Here is an 18,979-nt window from a genome sequence, read left to right as displayed (position 1 = left end):
GTATTTAAAAAGCTGACAGACACCATTCCATATTAATATAAGAAAGTGAAATAGAGGTGAATTAGAAAGGCAAGACAGAAATGAGTTTTCACTGATGTTCTCCCAAAGAAAAGCAGATGATGTCTCTATAGAAAATATAGTTCAATGCTATGACTGTATTAGGTCAAGTTCATTATGCAATGGAAAACTTCATTCCTACAACTTACCAGATATAGAAGCTGTTAATGTAGGTTAGAGTAGCAAAACCCATTAGAGCTTATGAAACACCATCATTTTACTCAAGATAGGGTTATCAAGAAGATTTTAAATGAGTATTACTGTTTAGTAGGCAAGAGAGATTAGAATCTTTGCCTTACAGCTCTGAGGCAGTTCTTGTTGTTGATTTTTGTTTGTTTGTTTTCCCCTAATATTCAGTCTTACCTTGTCTTTTGAATTGAGAAAGCAGTCAAGAACACTAGTATATGTTTTTCAGTATTCTGGATCTTTGGCTTTTAGAGGCTATCTTAGGGTAACTGACTAAATTTATAGTTAGTGAGAAGACTGAAGGATTGTAGTTTCATTTGCTGTTTTCTTTTAATAAATTTTGCTTATGATTATGGGTTTCTTCCTTAATATAACATGTATAATATGTATTTTTGTCAGGAGCATATTTTCTGACTTTATGATATATCTAAAAAGAATGTAAAAAGATATGCTGAAATTGATGAGGATATATTAATTGGTAAATAGAAATCTCCAAGAAATTGTACTGTTATTGTTCTGCTTTTATTTTGCTTTTATTTTATTATATGGGGTCTTGCTATTGTAGCCTTTGCTGGCCTGGAGCGTCTCATGTAGACCAGGCTGGCCTTTACCTCAGACCTCATTCACCCATGCCTCCTGAGTGCTGGGATTAAAGATGCACCTCCATATCTGGTTTTAGTTGTGTGTTTTTGTTTTTGTTTTGTTTTTTAAGAATAAGGAAAGAAGATGGAGAATGATTCACAATTCACTTACATCATGGGATTGGTGTTAGAGTAGAGAAGCACTGCAAGAGAGAATAACTTTAGCTTTTCAAAAAATTATGTCACATTAAAGTATAACTTAAAGCTGAGCAATCTCTAAAGGAGATTCAACATCGTTGTTATTCTAGAAGATACCATCCAAATATTCAAGGGTGTGTTCAGTGTCTGGCACAGGCTTCTATGCCTTTAAGCCTGCACTCTAATTGAATGGATGTGTGCTTTATTAGACAACCTTTTAGGAGTTATTTGAGTAACATATGAATAAATGCTGCTAAAAATTTATAGAGAAGATGAAATTATTTGCATTTGGAATAATCAGGAAAACACTGTGGTAAGCATAGGGTATGTATGAGCTTTTAAATGAAGGGCTTTTACAAATGAATCATGTTAAAAAATTTTAAGTGTAAAATAATTATATGTGTAAAACATGAATAATATATCATTATAATGTTTACATATTAAATTTGTATTAATGCTGATAATTTGTATAGAAGTTTATTCCTACTCTATATAGTTCTTTGTAATTTTATGTATGTGTACATATAATATGGATATATTTTCTTGTAAAACTATATAACCATTTTAATACTACTTTAATTCTGATGTATAGCTGACTATATAATTATTCCTTTTAAATATTTAGGTTTTAAAGACCATTACAATTACAAAAATGTTGCTAAATATATTTATATAGTTATTTTTATATATTATGTTATTTTCCTGTGGAAGAGAATCATTTGAAGAGAATCATTTCAAGCTCCAAAATTATATGGAATTTCCATTTTATGGAATTCTTAGATTATCAAATTTCCTTTAAACGGTTTCTAAATTTACGGTCACACCAACAGTTTATGCAAATTATTTTCATCTGCATCCTTCCTCAATTAAAGTTTCTTTTGTTCTTTGATCTTCTGATACATGAACTATATTATTTTCTTAATTTATATTTTTTCATGGATTAGGGCATATTATATGTGTTTGTGAACCATTTTTTTTCTCAAGTTTTAACTTCTTCTGAGGATTTTTTCTTAATTAATTGATGATTTGTATGAGTTCTTATACATTAAAGAACTTCTATTTTCTGCTACAAATAAAAAGGGTATGTCTTCCCATTTGCTGTTTGTCTTTTAGCTTACTGATACTTTTATCATTTAGGGGCATCAATTTTGTATATAGCCAATCACTGACTCTTATACTTTGATAATTATTCCTCCCTTCTGTTCAGAACATTGAATAGAGTTCATATCAAGGACATATGAGCTAGGCACTGTAGGCTGTTACTGAATGCCTTGCTAAGGGAGGTTGACTTTATAGTGCTGACAGTGAGCATGCCCTATCAGCGAAGGGCAGAGTAGAATGATTTTTAAGAAGATGACCTTATCAATACAGAGACTAGCTAGAAGGAATGGAGCAACAGAATCCACAAGGTCAGGTAGGAGGTTGTTGTTTTAGTAGTCATGCATTCTGACACAAGCCGAGTGTAAGGCATTGTTGTATAACCTTTGAGAAGGTCTAGTGACTTGCCTTGGTGCCAGTAATGTTGAAGATTAATTTGAACTCAAATATAATTCTAAGAAGTGAAATTAGTGTAGAGCTTCATTTGAAGCATTTTATTTCCTGCTTTATTCAGTTTGCAAACATGTACTATGGACTGCTTGCTCTATGCCAATCCCCATACCTAAGCTGGAGATATAGAGCAACACAATGATGGACTTGGACCCTAGCCTCAAATTCTAGTGTGAGGCCAGCACACTTTTTAGACAAATATATTGCACTATGCCATATGCAGCAATAGAAGTGTGCATAATATGTACATGCTATAAAATGGGAAGGAGAAACTGTGGAGGATGGGGAAGGTATCCTGGAGGGGCAAGTAGGATGACCAGATATTTACCAAGTGAAAAGCAGTAAATAGTAAGAGTGTTAACTGTACTTAGTGATATATATATATATATATATATATATATATATATATATATATATATATATANANANANACACACACACACACACACACACACACACACACACACACACACACATGAAGTTGGGTAGGATGTATTTGGAGGATGTGGAAGAGTTGGAAAGTGAATGGTCATATTTCATTGTATAAAGCATGGAAGACTGGTACACAGTGGTATACACCAGTGCAGAAACTTGACATTCTTTTTTTTCCTTTTTTCTTTTCCTTTTCTTTTATTATTATTAATCATTCCATTCATTTACATCTCAAATTATATCCTACTTCCTGGTTACCCCCTCCACCAACCCCCCATCTCATGATATCCCACTTCCCAATTACACCTCTGCCACCACCCCCATCCATTCCACATCTGCCCTCCCCCCTCCCTTTTGCCTGTATGAGAGTGCTCCCTCACCCACTCACACTCCCCAGCCCCACCGCTCCATCATCCCCCTACTCTGGGGAATTAAATATCCCCAGGACCAAGGGCCTCCCCTCCCGTGGCTGTCAGGCAAGGCCATCCTCTGCTACATACGTATCTGGAGACAAAGATCCCTTTAGGTCCACTCCTTGGTTGGTGGTATAGTCTCTGGGAGAACTGGGTGGTCAGGCCAGCCTATGTTGTTCTAATGTGGTTGCAATCCCCCCTCTGCTCCTTCAGTCCTTCTGCCAGCTCCCCCACCAGGTTCCCTGAGTTCTGCCTGATGGTTGGCTCCAAGCATCTGCCTCTGCATTGGTCAGTTACTGGCTGGACCTCCCCAAGAACTGCCACCCTTGGTTCCTGTCTACAAGCAAGGCTTGACATTCTTAATAGAAAATTTAAAATCTTAGTATGGGCTTCATGCAGATAACCACCTGCTGTTAATCCAGACAACCTGAGTTAGTGTACTAGGACACAAACGATGGAAAGAGAGAATCAACTTGTGTAAGCTGTTCTCTGACATCCACACTTACGTTGTGGCCCATGCCATCAACAAATGAATACATGGAATAGAAATTAAACTAAACAAGAGCTTTAAAGCAGATATGGATTACATGAAAAATAATAGTTTGTACACTCTTAGGGAATCCTGAATTCATTGACAGATTTTAAACAGAATGGACATAAATAGCCTACAATAAGTGTAATAACCCTTCCTGGAGATCCAATAGGTCAAGGGACTGAAGAGTGAGGACATACATTGGGGCTGCAGGGAGGGGAGTCACTTTGTGAAAGATTTAGGAACATCCAAACTATATATGATTTATCGAGAATTCGAATTTTGACTAATTGTTTTTTCTGGAGGCAGTTTTTAGTGGGTCTGATAATACATTTCCCAATGGGATGTTCAAGGGAATAGCAGTGTAAAACTGGTGGGACAGAAGGGGGAAGCATTTCCCTTATTAATCTAGAGCTTAATATACTGGTCTTCAACTTGCCTTCTGCCTCCACACTGTGAAATTGACATCCATCAATAACATCATTCTTTACTCCTCAGTGATTTTTAAACTTGGAGGGGAGAGCAGAATGAGGGAACTTATAGTGTCCCCTTGGGGATGGGAACAGCTTGAAAAGGCCTACTGGGAATTGTACTGTGTGTCAATCCTCCTCCATACAAACATTTCATAATCACTGGGATATTTTCAATATTTATGAGAACATACACACAGGGAGACAGCAAATGAATTCACATTCACACAGTGAGTTTCTATAGGCCTTAAATAAAACACCCCCTAGCTACAGATTAATAGGAACCAGCATCACTGCACTCTAGATTTCTTCTCTATTATGCTGTGATTTTTAATACATTTCTGATAAATACAAATCATCTCTCCAGGAGAGCATTAACCCATGGGGACTGTTAAAGGATAAAGCATGGGGGGGAAATCCCCAATTTAAATAGAAGGGGATATAAGATGACTAATTACTTTCATGCACGTGTGAATTCTGTATTGGCTGCTATCATAAAGCTTCCAGAGAATGAAGCAAATAAGACAAGTAGTGTAGTATCTGGCAATGAAATGGGAAGATGAATTGCTTTAGGAGAAGATTTATTTGCTGGGATGAAGTAGACTGTCAAGGAAACAGTGTTTGATGCACCTGTAGTCACTTCTACTTGGGTTCAAGTTAGCTCAGTAAAATCATTGTTTTCTTCTAGATCCTTCTAACTACCACTCCGTCTCCAAATGACATCAGGTTACCACTTTACTTGCCTAGTACCATATTATATCTGGGTCTATATCATACCTTACTGCTCCCCATAACTTACTTTACATAGAAATGTGATCATATTTGAGAGGGCCGCCCGCAGCCACACTCGAACTGGCTCTGTCTTGAAAGGCAGGCTGAGGCTGTAAGGGGAAAAGACGGCGAGAAAGAAAATGTGGCTAAGACAAAAGTGTTCTGATCAAAGCCCACAAGTTTAATAAAGTTCAGAGTTTATATAGCAGGGGAAGGCCATCCCCCACCACCCATTTGGGAGCGTGTGTTCAGGTGAGAGCCGGTAGGCAGATCTTGAGAATGTTGTCTCTGGAACTTCTAAAAGTCTTCTCAGCAGGCAGTGGTGACGCTTTGAAGAGCAGTGGCAAGTGTAAACAAAGAACTGGCCTGACAGGTCAGAAGGTACCATTCCAGGTGGCCCTGTGCTTAGCGGCAGCAGAGGTCTGCGATAGCCTGCTTCAAGGCTGAAGGGAGACAACACATATTGTGGTGAGTATAGAAATTTAGGTTGATTCATCCCTGTGGATATGTAAATAAACACTTGGAGGAGAATTTTCTTTTTAATGGTGTCTTAAGCCAGTACGTGCAAACATTAATATGTTTTGACATGACAGATGTAGTCTTTGTCCTCATGCTATCTTGAGTCTAGTAGACAAAATGGACAATGAACACATAATTATAATGGTGCTATCTTTTATGAGACGGACAATACAGGTGATGAATCTTTATTTGTAAGGTATATAGGCAAAAGGAAAAAAGGGAATTCTTTTTGAGTGGGATTTCTGCAGTTTCTTTTCTGATACTCCTTAAAAGATATCCTAGAATTCTCTGCAGACTCTTTCTCAGTTTGCTCATGAGGAGAGGTGCTTTGGATGTACTGGCCAGCACATTACGTGCAACTTAGCTCTCTAATCTCTGCCTGTACTTTCAAACTGAACACTTCCCTTTTCTAGATGTTGAGACATAACCAGAGAAGAATAATAAGTGTATCATATGGCTCATGCTCTATAACATAAAGTAACATTTTAATACAGAATTTGATATAATTTTTTTAAAAGATTACCAGTAGAAAAAGTCATCAAAGATTAAGTAAACAAAAAGAAGAAAAAACATGCCTCAAACTAACTGTATTTTATTTGATATGAATCCTCTGCAGGAGATACTTTTTTCTGCTCTATGGTGTTACTTCTTGGTTTGCTTGAGGTATTTAAACTCACAAAGACCACAGAGGCTTTTTTTTTCTCATAGACCCTACTGTGTCCATCCCCAAGGGTTCCATTGTACACCATCATCTTGGCTCATTTATGTAACTGGCTTGGCAAGCTCATGCTCCAGAAACGAAAGTGGCAGAAGTCCAAGAAGCTCAAAGATTGGAGGTCATTTTGATGTCTGTTTCCCAGTAATCTTATGAAAAGGTGTCAGGTGTTAACACTTGAAAGCTTAATTCTTTTTCTCACCATATAAATTCTGACCTCAGGCGCTCTTCTTCACATAAACTGTCACATGATACTTCCTGCAACTACTTCAATTTATTCTCCTCTTTATCACAAATAAATTCCTTACTGGAATATTCAGGTTTAGCCTGTACTTGCATTGCTGCCTTACATGACAGAGACTATAATTTCTAACTCATGCTGTCTTCTAGCGTGCTATTATAAAGTGTATTATTTTGCTATAGAGTTATTTACAAGCTTACTTACTGGTGCCAAATGAGTTGGTGATTACAGATGGCTGTGAACTCGCTCCTAAGTAATAGAACTAATGCAGCCCTGTGTGTTCTTTGCTTATGTATTTGGCACCATTACTGGATAGGACTGGCAAAAATCAGACACCAAATGTGGTGATTCCAATTGTTTCTACTAATTGGCTCCTCCAAAGCAAACCTTATTTCTGTTGTCTTTTAACATCATAACCTGGTAAGACAAGAATTACATTAGGAATTATCAGATTGGCAACCTAAAATAGGAATTTGTTTCTAGATTGGCAATCAGAACATTTCCTATGTTAGCAATTGCCAGAAGGTTAACATGAGCCAATATATGGAAGCCAATAAATCATGGCAAGGAGTAGTATAGGATTATGCATGGTCAGACGTAAATCAAATGCTGGAACTCCAATCATACAAGCATTACACAGAGAATGAATGAGATCTTGGAGACCAAGGCAGGCAGGAATCCAGAAACATAAGTAGATTAAGATCAGGGTGCTAGCCTAACTCCATACTCATTTCCTTTTGGGCTCATTTCCTTTGAATAGAGAGGTATCTTGTGATCAGTGCATAGATAAAAATACATTCTCTCCTGGCTAGTGCAGGTTTATGAGAGGTTGGAGGCAGGAAAAAAAACTCACAGGCCACTGAATGTTGTGTTGGAGTGAGGATCCAGACATTAATGGTGACCATGGATATTAACAGCAGCTGATAATTTTCAGGGAGGGTGCAGCACTTAAGAACAATGGCTGTTCTTGCACATGACCTAGGTTCTATTCCAGCACACACATGTAGCTAACAATCACATGCAACTCCAGTTCCAGAGGATCCAGTGTTCTCTTGTGACATCTATGGACACCAGGGAGACATGGGACACAGAGAAGTACATGCAGGAGAAAACTCATACACATTAAATTAAGCTAAATTAAAACAAGTATTTGTCAGTGGTAATGGAGAGATTCAGACAAGCACTGTCACCAGTATATCAAGGAATCCCCTTCTTAGGGATGGCCACTCATTTTAAGACTACTAAAAATCAATAAAGCTTATTAAGTAAATAGAGATAAGGGTAGTACATGCATCATTTTTAAACTTTGATATTCAAAGAAGGTGGTGCTATGGTGTCTACCATAACAATGGACATACCTTCATGGCTTCCTAAGTTAGCTTTGCTCAAAGGAGGTAATTCACAAGGTTTAAAGATTAAGTTCAAACAATAAATAAACTCTCTCTCTCTCTCTCTCTCTCTCTCTCTCTCTCTCTCTCTCTCTCTCTCTNCACACACACACACACACACACATCTATATGATGATTTACTTAATTCTTAAGCAATTTTCTTTTGTAAATGAAATAGAGAGGTGATTTGTTTAGATTTGAGAATGAGAGTTAGTTAAATTCATTGTGTAAACTTCAACTGAGATGATCAACCTCAAAATCATTGATTGAGATGTCTTTACAAAGGCAAACATTATCTCTGCAGGCAGTTTTGATTTTACCCATTAGGTTAATATTCCTGACTCCCAGCCAGAATGTAGGCTGAAGGACAATTTCCCCATTTGTCTTCTTAGTTACAGTGGTAGTTCTACCCTGCCTCATCTTGAAATACTTTATCTTTTATCCTGCTCATTTTATCCTTTCAACTGTCCTCTGTGTAGATCCAGTTTTGTCTGTGGGAATAAGTTTCAGACAACATGAGCAATTTCCTCGAAGACTAAGTAGCAAGTATATTTCAAAACAAGTTTCTGAATTCCAATGTGGCATCTCTTGGACTAGAATGAGATAAACATCTCTCACCTCCATACTCTTATCTACCCACAAGAGAAATTCAGCTCTTGATTGGTCATTCTTTTAATTCCCTACCTAGCTAATTGCAGGCAAGATTAAAAAGAATGGTCTAGTGATGTCGCATTCTAGAGGTTCCATTACTTCTCTACTCCGGGGGAGAATCCTTGTCCTTGCTCCACAGAAGTCTTCTTTGTCCAGTTGCTGCTTTTCGGATAGCCTGAGGAGTCTGCCATATTCCTGTGACTTACAGGAGTACTTAACCCTAAGAAACAGGCTTTCTTAAGCAATAACTGCTGTGTGAGCTCAAGAATCTGTTGCATATCCTTCACTGGGTGTCTGAGTCTATGAAGATTTAAAGTGTTGATATCTTTGCATTTAATGATAATAAACTCGATAATACACACATGCTTCACAACAGCTTTTGATTAAGAGTATCTCCAGAAGATCTCCAATATCACAGTTCTGTTAGGTTGCTTAGTTTTCTGATCTTCTATCAGGTTTTAATAAGCCTCACTTTTCTGCTTCAATCCTTCTGTGTAGCACATCATTTATATTCCAATTCCTTATTATTTCCTGCTATAAAATGGGGATAATAATTCTTGTGCTATCCTTGATCACATAAGTAAAAGGAAGATGAATGTTTTCTACTGTGTAGTTTTGCCAGCTCTTGGTAAGGGGTTCAGGCTTCTGTTAATTCAAAACAGTAATATAGAGAAAGGGTGGCTAGTAATTCAAAGTTTGATCATAGTTGAAGTTTACACAAAGAAATTTTTAGTGTTTGTACAGATTTCAGAGGCTGTAATAGATCTTTCCAAAGCCATTAAAAAGTTGTTCAGGCATATGCTGATATTAATTTAAGTAAAATATGAGATCCTCCTGCAAGTAGGATCATTAAAATAATTTATTATTTGTGCATATTCCTTTACTAAAAAATTCTGAGAGAGAGACAACATCTCTCAGGCTAAAACAAAACATGTATGCTTTGAGAAGGTGGCATAGAGAGAAGAGTTTTGAGACTCTCAAAAAGTGTGAGACATAACTGGTAGCCGTCCATTTTATTTATTTATTTATTTATTTATTTATTTATTTATTTATTTATTTATTTAAAGAAAAAATACTACTGGTTAGCCCCCATTTTAAAATGATACTGACATTGGAGAGTGAAATAGAGCCTAAAGGGACAACATACTCTTGGGCAGTCTTCTGCTCTCTGTGTCAAATAAACAAGCAAGAGTTAAAGAATTCTGCAGAGACATTAAGGCTCTTTCTGCCCTCAGTAAGGATATTTCTGGAACAGTCCATCATTCCTCTGCTACCTCATGAGATGGAATGTGCATATTGGGGCTTGGAATTTGGAATGTTTGGAAGCAGCAGGGAGATGACTTCGTGTAGTTCTTCTGATAGTGAGCCTGCTTGAGCAATGACATATTGTGCTGCTGTTACTCTCAAACAGCATACTTGACAGCCCATACTGAGTCTGCAGGCAATCATTGCAACTAAACTCTTTCACATCTCCCCTCTTGACTTCTCCTTGAACTTTATGGACCTTCCTCCATTCATTTTTACTTTGTGGATTTAGATGTCTTGTTCTTCTCATTTAGAGGTTTTTATTGAAATCAATGTCCCTTCAGAATGATGAAAAGCAGAAATGAATTTTAACTGTTCAAGTAAATACCCAATCACTGATACACCAGACAACACCCCATCATCCACTCAGAAAACTCTGAAAGGAAAGATTATGTCTGTTGCACATGATGTTTGACTTGATTAAAAAATTTAGTGGTTTTTTATTCAAATACAGTACCATCATCAAATACTAGCATGAATATTTACATAGTCATCAAGGTAGAAAAAAATGAGCTTTTCAAATTTTTTTGTTGGATTTTGTGTTGATCTTTTGATAGCTGAATCTGAGCTGTTAACTTTTCTACTCTCTCAATCTTGTTCACACAACTATAGATATACAAATATGATTTTTAGTGGGGGGACCACAAGTTCCAAATACTGTATTTCTTCTGTCCTTCATCATCCTTAAAGCTTGACTGATTATGGAGCTCAATTCTTAGCCTCAGAATGGGAATTTGTATGATTCTTAAAGGTACTTATTGTAGCATAATAGAAAGATGAAGCAACTGAAGTCAGAATATATATGTAGTAGATACTGCATAAACACCATATATATAGCTAGTAAATGGCAAAACTGAGACACAAACCTAGGCTTGTCTAATTAGATATCCATGCTTCTAAACCCTAGCTGGCTAGATTATTAGAAGTACTATCCTTATCCTATTACAATTATAATTACAGTGTGACAGACATTTCAGTTACACATGTTATCACATTTACTATGTCACAGTTGAGGAAATGGAGACTTAGGGAAATCTCTGTGATTTTTTAAGTAAATCCCTTAATTTCCCCAGACTTCAATCATCTATTCTGCTTTTTTAGGCCTTTAAGATAGTTTTAGCCATCCAGGGAAGGACAATCAGATGTGTATGGGGTGAGAGCGTTCATGTTCCTCTCATTAGACTAGGTCTGGAAGCCCCCATCCCAACCCTTTCCCCAGTTCCTTTTTTTTCCATCACTGGCTTCATATCCTTTTGTTTCCACTCTTCTCCACTCAAGCTTTCCCAAGAGTCTTCTTCCATAATTATCTTGTCTCTTGTCTCCTTTTCATGCTTTTTCTCTTTCCTATGAGCATTTAAGTATGCTCATCTATCATCCCCCTTTAAAACTATTGCTATACTTCTGCCTCAAACTTCTATGCTCTTTCCATTATTAATATATTTTCAATTACAATGAAAAAATTTGAGTGTGGTAGGCGTCCATGTCACCTGCATGTTCTTACTTCCCTGTCACCATTCATCCCATTGTGATCTGGCTTCTGCCCCCATCTCTCTGTCTAAGATTCTTATTGGCTGTAACAAATTACCCCAATTTCTGTGGCTTTAGGCAACATTCTTTTATTATTGTACAATTTCACAGTTTAAATGTCAAATGTAATCTCACTGGGATAAATTTAAGATGTGCGCAGGATTGTTTTCCTTTCTAGAAACTATAGGGGCAATTTTCTTGTGTTTTGTAGCTTCAAGACTTCCTATATTCCTTGATTCATAGCCACTTCTTTTGTGTCCTCTGCCAGTGACATTGTTTATATATCTGTTTTACATTTTCTTGTAATATCTTTCAGAAAAGAACTATCACAAACCTCATATTTACCTCAGGCTTTTTAATTGCTGGTTCATAGTATTTTAGGTTTATGTATACAGTCTAGCATTGAAAGACATTTAGGTTGTCTCTATGTTTTGTTTTTATAAATACTGCTACAGGAATTATCCTTGTACAAATACCATGCTGTGAGAATGGCGAAGTTTGCCTCTATAGTAGATATCAATAGAGAACATTCTAATGACACTGATAGTGGGTCCCCATAATGAATATTATCTATCTTCTTGTTTGTCTTTTTCACTACTTCACCATCTTGTCAACGGGAAGAAATGTGAGTTTATAGTTTTAGACCTTGACAGAGTCTAGTATGTAATAATTTAGACATGGACTTTATATGTATCATTAGAACTTAGGCAGAGCTTGGCACATAATATATGCCTAGTAATAATTTATTAAATGAATGTACCTGATTGCTTTCATTGAACCAAGAATTTCTTCCTAACTATCCAAAAGGCTACCTTGCATCTCCCTTTTATAATCTTAATTTGGGTATCCTACCAGTCTTTTTAAGCAAGAATCTTCTGAGCATTGAGTAAGGAAATAAGTGGTACAGTCATGCTTTCCAAAGCTCCATTATCTCGAGTGCCATTTTCCCCCATTTACACAGGGCAATGCAATTCCATTGCATATACTTGACTTTTCTGTGAACCTCTTTTCACAGTTTTACTCTGGTATCCTGCCTATATATAAGGCAATACAAGATCGTCATGATTGTGAGCATTAAAATTAATCACTGTTTGCAAGTGTCTATAAAATGAAGCTTATATATATACTATGTATCTCCCCTATTAGACATATAGCAAGAAACAAATACAATGCCATAATAGTATGGATATTATGTGACACAGCTATGAAATGGAAGCATCCTCAACTAAATTCACTATGGTCCTTAGGTCAAAAGGTTTAATCTCATTTTGCCTTCATCTCCTATACAAAGCATCCAGTCCTGCTGTATATTATATGCACTGCACATCATAATAGTAGTAAAATATTATATTCAGGGTTAATTTTGTATAAATAACTATTTTAACTTTCAGGATATTGTTTTGTTTTTTTTGTTTTTTTTTTTGTTGTTTGTTTGTTTTTTATTGTCACAGGAGTTTGAATGAGAAATGTCCTCCATAGTCTCAGGCATTCTCTGCTTCTTGTTTGCTCTCAGCTTCCTTTTTTTTTTTTTTTTTTTTTGGTTTTTGAGACAGGGTTTCTCTGTGTAGCCCTGGCTGCCCTGGAACTCACTTTGTAGACCAACCTGGTTGGCCTCGAACTCAGAAATCCGCCTGCCTCTGCCTCCTAATTGCTGGGATTAAAGGTGTGTGCCACCACTGCCCGGCTTCTCAGCTTCCTTTTATGCTCCACCATAACTATCATATAAAACCATAACGTCTCTCCACCATCATGGACTCCTCCCCTTCTAGAATTGTAAGCTAGGGTAAATAAATGACTTCTTCTGTAAGTTGCCTTAGTCATTATATTTTATCAAAGAATCAGAAAATCATCTAATAAAATCAAGGAAATTTAGAGTGATAAAATTTGCTGTCACTCTACTGTATGCCATTGATAGAAAGAAAACAAGGCAGACACTGTCCTATTATTAAAGTATTTCAGTATAGCAATCTCTCAGCAGAAAGTTCTGCAATGAACAATGGTGAAATTCTTCTTCCTGTTCTACTAGAAAGCTGTACCCTTTCACTCACTCTCCACCCAAATACTGGTTTTATTGTTATGTTTTATAACGGAACCTAGCTGATAAAAAGATACCGCTGAACATTTCTTTAATTTTTTTTAATTATTCTTTTTTTAAAAACTCTACATACTGACATTTGAGGTGCTTTGATTATATATACTCCACTCCCTTTCTGCATATATTTCTCATGTGGGGTCTTCTGCAAAGATTAACATAGTTGGTTTTTTTTTTTTTAATGTAGTGGTTCAGAATATATACATATTATTTTTAAATCTCACAGTTTTCTTCCACAAAATCATATTGGTTGTTTATCTGCTTTCTTTGGTGTTCTTTATTCCTTTTCATGCTTTACCCAGGAACTCAGTGCCCTTCTATTGCCTTGCAAAATTAGCTCCCAGTTGTCTAATATCTCATGCTACAATGATTTCTATGACTTGGCCTTCCTTTGCTTGTATCGTGCCCTCAACTTGTTATCCTTTGTGTCTTGCCAAACAGAGTTTTCAAGGTTCAGTTCCAGTCTTGGCTCCTTAATGTCACTTCAACCATCTTGCATCCATCTATGAACCCAATTTATGAGCAAATGCAGACAATATGTTTCAGGATTGTTATTCTCTCTCCAAGCTGACTAAAATCCCAAGGAGGACTGATTCCATGTGAACAAATTAAGAGTGTTATTAATGTTCAGTACCTCTTCTTTGATGTCATTTGCAAGTAAAAAATGTGTGGGAGATTCTTGAATCAAATAAACTAGGTTGCATAATTTTTTTATGAAACACTTCATGAATTTGTGTGTCATCCTTTTGTAGGGGCCATGCTAATCTTCTCTGTATGGATCCAATTTTTTAGTATATGTACTGCCGAAGCGAGCACTAGGTTGCATAATTTAATAATTAGGTTACATAAGTTGATGTTTTTGAGACATGGATTCTGTGTACAGTCCTGGCCATCCTGGAACTTACTCTGTAGACTAGGCTAGCCTCAACCTCAGAGATCTACCTGCCTCTGTCTCTGGTACTGGGATTAGAGAGGTGTGCCCTCACTGACTACCATTAATTGATAAATTGATATGTATGAAATTCTATTTTTTTCAATGAACTTTTATGGGACATGTCTATATGTCATGTATTATGTGAGGTGCTTGTCATTTAAGAATGAATCATCTCCCTGTCTTTAATAATCTGGTGCAACTCATCAACACAGAAATCAGTCAATGAATACAATATTTTAATGATATTTTCTATTGTTCAGGTGTGCTATGGAGAACTCATGGCAGTAAAGGAAAGTGGCCATCAAATTTTCTGTGTGCAGGCTGAACTGGTTCATTACAAGAAGTCAGGCTTAAGACTTTGAAAGAGACATATGGTATAAGCCATAATTGTGTTAAAACAATGTATATCAATGACTTGTGAGAATTCGCACCAAACTAAATATATATAATAATATATGTCTAGTAAAATTATTGGAGGAATCCTCAGTGTTTTAGAAATGATTAGAAATTGCATAGTAGTTTTAATGCTTTCCGTATATGAACTAATCGAATTCTTGGAAAGACATTTTTCATTTCAAGTCACAACAAGGTTTTATTTGCTATTTTATTTGCTTTTTATTTTAAGTGCTACAATTGTTGTTTGAAGTCTACAAAATACGTTCACAAAGCTAAAATGTCAGGTTGACTATAATGTATCTAACATCTAAGGTTTCTTTTGCCTAGCTCAATTCTCTTACCTATATCTTGAATGTTAAATAATTACAATCACTTCCTTGGCTTCAGGATAAATGCAAATATTGACTCTAGAAAGTAAGAGAGATTAAATTGGCTTAGCAAGCTTCCACATTCAACTTCCAAATGAAAGAGTAAAAACCTATTAAATTCTTTTTTCTTGGCTGTATTCATTTCAATCCACTGTGTGTGTCAACATGTGGAGGAAGTGTTCAATTTTTAATGCATATTTAGATACCTTGCTAAGAAAGCAAAATTTTGGAGCTCAGTGACAGGGGCAAGAGACTTTTAGCTCACACTTCCAAATCTTTGGAGACTACCACTTTACCTACTCTGGAGATAGTTCGTCTGTTGGTGTCAGAAATTGGCTATTGAGTTCCCAGAAGCAGCAGAAAAATCATGAGAATCCAAGGAGAATCTTGAATTTTGGCTGGACTTTTGGGAGAACAGGTGGTAAGGCATAATTAAGGTCTGATTCTTAGTGGCCTCACACCAACATAATTAGGTGTCTTCAACCACTAATGAATCTCACACCCATGTTGGGCAATTTGAATCATCAAGAAAGCTTTGGCCACAAGGATGTATCTTACATCATATTCAATGACAACCTGCTGGACTCTGTCATTTTCTGTCCCCAGAACATGCCAGTTCTCACAACTGAGGGCATTTTTTTTATCACCTACAATTTCACTCTAGGTCTCCTACTTAAGATAATGAATATGAGATGCCACTCGGCAGTAGTTAAGCATCCCCATCATGATTTGACCTTGTATATCAGTAAAAACAAAAATCAGATTTTCTTTTGTTCCTGTGACTTCTTTTCTTATGCTGGGGTTTTGTGTTAGGTGCTGTTTTTAGCCTGAGGGTTTCAGCCTTAATCTCTCATCTAGCTTTCTTAGCCTACTGTATTACTTTCTAATGCTCATGTGTTCATCTGTATATTCACTACCTGTTATGTGATAAGTGTTGTAATAAATACTGGGAATACATTGTTGAACAAGGGAAAGTATGCCCTGCTTTTTTAGGAGTTTATGTTTAAGAGGGGGAGAAATGAGCATTAGTATAAAAGCAAATTAGCAAATATATTCAAAACAAATAAGGAATAATTTGTTATTTGTACATTTTTATGTAAATTTTAATGATATTTTCTGTTTCAAATTTTTATACATGTATAAAATATATCTTGATCATACCCACCCCTACTACCCCAGTCAAGCTCCCACGGGACCCAACATATCTCTTTTCCAACTTCATAATCTCCTTCTTTATTATTTATTTACCCTCTGAGTCCAATTAGTAATTCACATATGTACATGGATGTGTCCTTACCCACTAGTGCATGAATAACCTATCAGTCTATCAGTGTCCACACCCCCATAGAAAGGTATCTCTCTTTCTCTCTCTCTCTCTCTCTCTCTCGATCTCTCTCTCTCTCTCTCTCTCTCTCTCTTTCTTTCTCTCTCTCTCTCTCTCTTTCTCCCTAGTAGCCATCATCAACTGCTAAGAGCTCCTCAGCTAGAGATGGAGAGTTGAAGGCTGTTTCCTGTTACATGCTGGAATTTTTAACTGCCTTGAATTTGTAGATTTTATATAGATAAAAAATAATGTATTCATACATGACATGAAACAGAAGTAAAGTTATTATTATCTAGGGGGACAAATAGGAAAGAAGGTTGAGAATGGAATGGGGGAATGTATTAGAGGAAATATGCTCAAGGTAGAATATTCACATGTAATACAAAGACCTTAAAATGTCTAAAAAGAAAATATTAATAAGGTTATTTGATTTTATGGAGCTCTCAACTGAGGAATACCGAATGACTGAGAAGCACCTGAAAAAATGTTTATAGCAGCCTTATTTATAATAGCCAGAAGCTGGAAAGAACACAGATGTCCCTCAACAGAGCAATGGATACAGAAATGGTGGTACATTTACACAATGGAGTACTACTCGGCAATTAAAAACAATGAATTCATGAAATTCTTGGGCAAATGGATGGATCTGGAGGATATCATCCTGAGTGAGGTAACCCAATCACAAAAGAACACGCATGATATGTACTCACTGATAAGCAGATGTTAGCCCAGAAACTTAGAATATCCAAGATACAACTTGCAAAACACATGAAACTCAAGAAGAAGGCAGACCAAAGTGTGGATACTTCGTTCCTTCTTAGAATGGGGAACAAAATACCCATGGAAGTAGTTACAGAGACAAAGCTCGGAGCTGAGCCAGAAGGAAAGACCATCCAGAGTTTGCCTCACCCAGGGATCAATCGATTGATCCCATATACAGCCACCAAACCCAGACACTATTACATATGCCAGAAAGATTTTGCTGACAGGACCCTGACATAGTTCTCTCTTGTGAGGCTATTTTAATGCTTGCCAAATACAGAAGTGGATGCTCAAAGTCATCTATTGGATGGAACACAGGGCCCCTAATGGAGGAGCTAGAGAAAGTACCCAAGGAGCGGAAAGGGGCTGCAACCCTGTAGGTGGAACAACAATATGAACTAACCAGTACCCCCAGAGCTGTGTCTCTAGTTGCATATGTAGCACAGGATGGCCTAGTCGGCCATCAATGGGAGGAGAGGCCCTTGGTATTGTGAATATCATATGCCCCAGTACAGGGGAATGCCAGGGCCAGGAAGCAGGAGTGTGCGGGTTGGGGAGCAGGGTGGGTGGGGTGTATAGGGGGCTTTGGGGATAGCATTTGAAATATAAATGAAGAAAATATCTAATAAAAATGCCTTAAAATGAAAAAGAGAAAGTATTAGATAATAGTCCATGGAATGTAGTAAATTAAAAGAAAGTGGAAGGCTGTCTTTGGATAGTCACCAACACCTTTTATGTGGGAGGGGAGTTTCAAACTGGCACTTGAAAGCAATAGGTGCCAGCCATTGGAAAACACAGAGGAAGATAAAATAGTTGGTGTAAAGACTGTAGGTCAATGTCAAGTTTGTGTGTTTGAAACTGGAAGGAAGAGTAGCTTGGAAGATATATAGTAGATGAGTGAGAGGAGAGGAGAGATGAATGGTCACAGAAATACAATCAACATTGTTGTGTTCTGGATGTAGGACTGAAGAAAGAGAGAGGGGGTTCATAATTGAATGGACTTAGGGTTGATCATCATATAGGTATGGTGATAATTATTTTTGTATTAGGAGAGAATAGTGGAGATTTTTGGATCATATATGTGTGCATAGGTGGAAGAGACATTTTGAATATGTTTAATTTGAGGGATTCATCATCTATGCAAACATAGGTGAAAGGGAGTGAACAATGAACTAAATATACAAATTTGATCATCTTTATTATACTATTGAAATTAAATTGATATGATATAAAATTATCTGAGGGAGTATATACTAGATAATGTTACCTCAGCCTAACACTTTAGACAATGAAAAAAATCTAGAATGAAAAAAAATTTAGCAGAAGAGGATCAGTGGGAATAATAGGAAAACTGAATCCCCAGTATTAAGGTGGTGTTTTAAAGAAGATAGTATGGCTAACTACATCAAATGCTATTGAGATGCCAAGCAAAATCAGAATATAAGCAAGTTATTGGATGCTTCTCCATTCAGTGACATTGCTAACTTTGAGCATAATGGTCAGTGGTAACAGTGTGGACAGAAACTCTAATCAGATGATTTGAACAGAAAACTAGATGATAAATGGAGA

General features: G+C 36.7%; 1 non-coding gene across 1 annotated transcript; it reads right to left on the bottom strand.

Moving 5' to 3' along the window:
* Positions 1-14,333: 14,333 nt before the first annotated feature.
* On the bottom strand, positions 14,334-14,442 carry LOC115063284. Its single transcript, XR_003843147.1, has one exon. It is a non-coding gene; the product is annotated as a U6 spliceosomal RNA (small nuclear RNA).
* Positions 14,443-18,979: the final 4,537 nt, after the last annotated feature.

Source organism: Mus pahari, chromosome X, assembly GCF_900095145.1.
Source record: "Mus pahari chromosome X, PAHARI_EIJ_v1.1, whole genome shotgun sequence".
NCBI lineage: Eukaryota > Metazoa > Chordata > Mammalia > Rodentia > Muridae > Mus > Mus pahari.
This window is presented reverse-complemented; position numbering and strand designations above follow the sequence as displayed.